Here is a 6,000-nt window from a genome sequence, read left to right on the forward strand (position 1 = left end):
CCACACGTCCGACACACGATCTATGCGGACGATATAACGCTATGGATGGCGGGGGGCACCACTGGTCACATAGAAGCGTCGCTACAGGAAGCGATAAAACAAATCGAAGAAGGCCTGCGGGGGACGGGACTTCGATGCTCGCCACAAAAATCTGAGCTTCTGATCCTCCCACCTCTCGGATACTGGCGTAAACCGTCCGCTGCAGATGCAGTCAATGTAACGCTGCAAACAGAGGACGGCTCTCATATCTCCCACGTCAAGAGCACCAGAGTGCTAGGCATGCACACTGATGCGAGCAACGACAACCACACCGCCCTAGATCGACTGTTGACGAAGACGGGAATCGCCACCCGCCTTATCAAGCAGGTCTCTACGAGGAAACATGGAATGAGAGAGGCCAACCTCCTCCGTCTCGTACAGTCATTTGTGGTAAGCCACATATCCTATGTAGGCGCTTTTCACAAGTGGAGACGACATGAAAGGGACAGGATAAACGCGGCGATCAGAAAAGCATACAAGGCGGCACTAGGTCTACTCGGCAGCACTAGTAACGACGCACTTGCACGACTGGGAGTACACAACACGCTGGAAGAGATAAGCGAAGCACAGCGAACGGCGCAACTCAACCGGCTAGCTACCACCAATGCTGGCAGGGAGATCCTCCGAAAGATCGGTCTACGACCGCCACAAGCCGAATCCTACGGACTAGAAACTCCCGCGCACGAACGAATCAACAAAGAGGTAGTACGTAAGCTGGTCATACTACCGCTACCACGCAACGTACACCCAGAACGCAACGAGGAACGCAGACGGGCCAGAGCCAAGGTCCTGATCGAAACTCACGCAGACGACTCGCAAGCAGTCTATGTCGACGCAGCCAAACACCACTGCAAACCGGATATATTTGTACTGGCAATTATCCGGGCAACGGACGGCCAGACGATCAACGCGTGCAGCATACGTGCCACGTCGGCGGAGCAGGCGGAGGAAGCCGCCATCGCCTTGGCTCTCAGATGCCGACCGGAAGTAACCACGATACTCAGCGATTCTCGCTCAGCCATCACCCACTACAGCAGAGGGTACACTGGAGCCCCGGCTGCCAAGATACTACCCAATGTAAAAACCACCACCACACACCTAAGATGGTTTCCAGCCCACACGGGGACCGTCTCTGGACGCTTCGCCAACCGTAACGAGGAAGCGGACGCCGTCGCGCGTGAGCTCGCGTGCCGCACGACGCCCCCCCGCCCCTCGGAAGCGGAAGAAACGACCACAGCTAACTTCGAACCACTCATGGAATTCGGAGAGATACTCGGCTGGTACCGGGAGACCCGCCGACAACTACCCACGCCTCATCCAGGTTTAAGCAGAAGAGAAGGTGTCCTTCTACGACAACTACAAACCAGGACTGTCCTCACACCGGCACTCGCTCGACATGTGAACCCCGGATTGTTTGCGAGTGTAATGTGCAGTGCGTGCGGGGACGGACCGGCTACCTTAGCCCACTTGATGTGGGGATGTGGTGTTCCCGTGCAGGGGAATACCTGGGACTCGTTTCCACCGGACATTGAACAGTGCGTCACGTCGCCCCATCAGGCGATGCAACTCCAAGCTATCCAGCGGCTCGATGCTGCGCTGGCCCGACAGAGGCGAACGGAGACTCCTCCTAGTAGCCAATGATGAGTCAGGCAACATAGAGGTCTAGCGAGACAGAGGGGTGGCGAAGCCCTGCGCGGCATGACCCACTCTCTCACACGCCGGATAGTGATAATAAAGTCTTGTTCTCTCTCTCTCAAGGTTAGCCGCAAGCGGTAAATAGGCACAGAATAGCTTAGCTCGGCTCGCTCGGCCTGCGCGATAATAAGTATTCACAAGGAATTGTACTGCCTGATTTTTCGTGCCATCTACTTATAAAATTCCGTCGTGTGCCGAGTACTTAACACGTGCAGCAATATCTCGTTGAATGGTATTATCTCAATTCAACAAGCACGTCGATTGCGTATAAACGATGGCTTTTCCACACGCACATATCGATTTTAATAGGCGTTGCTAAAAATGAGTGAAGGAACGAGCAAGTGAAAATAAATAAATAAATAAATAAATAAATAAATAAATAAATAAATAAATAAATAAATAAATAAATAAATAAATAAATAAATAAATAAATAAATAAATAAAAATAAACATAAATGAATGAATAAATAAATAAATGAATAAATAAATAAATAAATAAATAAGTAAACTTCTCAGACAATTGCCCTTTAGTATCAGCAGTAACGAGACCGCAGTAAACCGGGCGACTAATTTTAATGCGCGAGGTGCCCGAATAAATGAAAACAATACTAGACAATTGGTGCTTAACCGTTCATAGAGGAGAAAATCACGCCAGGAAAAGCAGCAAGGCTAAAGAACGGCGTCGTTTTGCGGAGATGCGCCACCTGTGGATTATCAACCAAAAAAGACGATCGAGCATGCGCTTTGAAGCAAAAACAAGACGAAGTAGAAGCAGAGACGTAGGAAGGACGAGTGAAATCGACTCGACAAGTTGTCACGGAGTATCATTTACTTCCTTTCTTGTCGACTGGAAACAGATACACGGGTAAAGGAAAGCAAAAAAGCGCGAGTATAAAGTCGCCATCCAAGCTCATCGCAGGGAAGTACTCCGGCAGAGTCCGACAAAGGAGCGAAGATAAATCAATTGCCCAGCTGAAGCGGCGAATCGAGGGCGTCTTTGAAAAGCACGGAGCCGTGGCTTCCCGCCGGTCGCTATACGCACTGGTCGCAATGGCGGCACATTAAACGCATTAGCCAGAAAGCCTTCATTGCGCTAATTTGCAGAAAACACACGCGGATCGATCTGGCTCAGGCTTAATGTTATCATTTCGCCTTGCTTTTGGTATTGTGGCCTTCCAGGAAGATCTCCTGGTTTCTCAGGTTCCAATAATAACGTTATAGCCCGATGGAGGGGGGGGGGGGGCGGTGCGGTTAAAGGAACGCGGCAAGAATTTATTTATTTATTTATTTATTTATTTATTTATTTATTTATTTATTTATTTATTTATTTATTTATTTGTGGCTCTCTAGGGAAGGTCATTGTATTGGTGAAATGAAGATCGGGGTTGAATGACCCTTGCCGTTTGAAACTTTCTCTTTGGTAGCGATATTTTTTAGTGGCCGTTAATTTTATCGATGACTGAAGGTTACAGCGAGCCACTCGAGATCTTTCCGGGTACAGGGCCGGCTATAAAGAAGTCGCAGACGTTATGCACCATATTTTGCGTTACCAAAAAAACCGTCGAATGCCATGAACACGTCATTTTTCTCGCTCGACATCCTAGGAAAAAATTGAAATTTTTCATTCATTTCATTTCATTTATTTCACTTCATTTGTTATACCCTTAAGGGCCCGGAGGCATTACATAAGGGGGGGGGGGTTGATAACAGGGTTTGCATGAATACTATTGAACGAAACAGAAATAAAACACGTAGGTGAACATGAAAGCCTGAAAATACAAAACAAAGAATACGTTAAACAAAAATTACGCAAAAAAATGTGCAAAGGTGACAGTGAAGTCAAGCAAGCAGAATTCTAAAATACAAAAATACATTCGTTTTTCATAATGAGCTGCAATAACTTACCGCTATTTTAAAAGTGCTTTTGTACTTACTTTGATGAGCATTGTTAAATTTACGAATCGTCCGGGGATCCTTATCCTGTAGTTACTGCGACAGATTGCTTTTCTGGATCATTTCCGTTTTTTTTTTCGTGCAGCTTATTTGTGATAGGATACGGTTCACCTTTGAAAAGACCAGTCTTTCTGCTTCACCCAAACTCAATCGAATGATCAATCGCACCGATAAAAAAATAAAGGATGCTCACACTAACGCGTAAGACTTGAATGTAGGTAAACTGTACGGCAACTTCCCTATTATCCAAAGGTTTAAGACAATGATTGCATCCTATTTGTTGCTGCTATACTCGGTGACAACTTAAGAACGGCACCGGAAGTTGCCGCTGTGCCTTATCACCGTAGCCGGCTGTTTGTCCGTGCGGCGCAAGTAGGGCGTTACTGGGAATATTTTGAACATGGCGTGAGCCGTTCCCGTGATTTCTTGGACGTAATATGCATATGAACGACTCCAGTGACGGCAAACAAACTGCGTGAGACAAGGCAGACGATATCACGCATTCATAGCAAACCCCTTTCAAAACGCGCGCGCACTGACGTCACGGGTCCGGCGCTTTGGCGGAGTGATACACTACACGAGGTGGTGCCGTTCTTGAGTTGTAACCGAGTATATAAGTGTGAGCTTCTTTCATTTCTTTTGGAAGTGGTAATCATTGGACATCACCTTGGAGGGACGCACGCTATGAAATGTTTTTATTGTTCGAAGCTATTGTTTCCACGATTACGGCGAACGCTGGAGTTTTTTTTTTTTTTTTTTTGCAAATCTAGGCCAATCTCTCTAAGTGCGCATGCTTGGCTTAACAAACGTGCACCGGGGACGCTGGACGGTCGTCGCGAGTCCCGCGCTCACGTTCACGCGCGCGGCAATTTCTCGGTATTTTTAACTGCGAACACGAAAAATTACGATCTGCTAAACAGCTTCGCTGTTACAATAGAAACGAAGCCAAACTTGTGAACACACCAAGCCTACAGTTTCATCCTAATGTGTAGTCTGCGCCGAGAGATTACGCAATCTTCCATTGTTTGATGCCCCTTGTCTGATCCCGCGCGACAAGCCTCCTCGTCAACAGTCAAAATCGCTTCCTTCACCACAACAATTCTTAATGCCAATAGGATGACGACCTTTTCTCATTTGGTCTCAGATGTCTCATTTCAGCACCGTCGCTTTCTTCAACATGTACGGTCATATTGTCTAAGCACTTTGAACTCCCAAGCCAAGCCAACCCAGACGTTCCTGGTGCTATAAAAAAATGAAGAAAGGGTGGTCACGTTCGTTAAGTTTGTGCAGTCTCAACAGTAGAATGTTAAAAAGAACGCACGTAGATAATATCCCCGTTTCGCAAGACCAAACCGAAATGTCATACTTGATCGCTGCTAGAATACGGCGTTTGGATCGGAGTGAAAACAACATAAGCCGTCTAGAAACAGCAATGTGAAAAAGAAGAAACCACGAGCAAAAGATGAAAAATTTGTGCATGCATGGGACAGCGCTCGTAAAGGAACCAGACGAAAAACATTCCCCTACGTCGTCGAAAAGACTGCCTGGGTAGGCCTCAAGACGCCAGATTTTGCGCGACTGGCTCGGAACTCCGATAAAAATTCAAATTGACGCAAAAAGAACAGAGCGGGGACAAGAGAAACTCCTTGCGGGGCAACGATCCGCGTTTACGGATGATGGAGGCAAGAGCAAGCGAAACTTCTGTCTAGCAGTTTTACGAGCAGGGCGATCCTATGTTGAAGCGACTAAAAAAAATAAGAAAAGAAGGGAAGAAGAGGAACGAAATCTGCGAGGAAAGAGGGGGGAATTCGGCGGGGAACACTCAGAAAGAATTTATAAGGAAGACGAGCGACCAGCCAAGCGAGCGCCCGCCGCCATTGCAAACTCGCTTGCCGGGAATCATACCGCACCCCACCTTTCTTCTACAGCGAGCGGTTTCCCTAGAGTCGTGGACGTGGTCCTGACCGGAAGGGTTGTTGAGGCGCAGGGATAGAGTGGAGGAGAGGAACAAAATAAGGTTGGGGAAGGAGGGGAACGGGCGACCACAGGACGAGGCGCACGAGCGCTTCGGACGGGATCAGCACATTTCATGCTCCCTAAGCCCTCCCGCGAGCGCGCCGCTAACCCACTTTCTCCCCAAAGAACCACCGCAACCACCGCCACGGCGATCAGATCAATCTGCTGGCTCCTTTGCATCCAGGGACGCCGTCATCGTCTACCACCCTCTCCATCTCTCCCCGTCCTCTTTCCTCCAACTTCCCTTCATCACTTCTCTCCCTCCGCTATCGAAACTTTTTCTCAGGTTTTATTCCT

The 6,000-nt window shown here is 47.9% G+C and overlaps 1 protein-coding gene across 1 annotated transcript in view; it reads right to left on the reverse strand.

Annotated features, from left to right (window-relative positions):
• Nucleotides 1–6,000, reverse strand: part of LOC144166165 (nitric oxide synthase-like protein) — a 527,573-nt gene that overhangs the window by 385,816 nt on the left and 135,757 nt on the right.

The sequence above is a fragment of the Haemaphysalis longicornis genome, unplaced genomic scaffold (assembly GCF_048455015.1).
Source record: "Haemaphysalis longicornis isolate Haplotype H1 unplaced genomic scaffold, Haemaphysalis longicornis Haplotype H1 scaffold_16, whole genome shotgun sequence".
Classification (NCBI taxonomy): Eukaryota; Metazoa; Arthropoda; class Arachnida; order Ixodida; family Ixodidae; genus Haemaphysalis; species Haemaphysalis longicornis.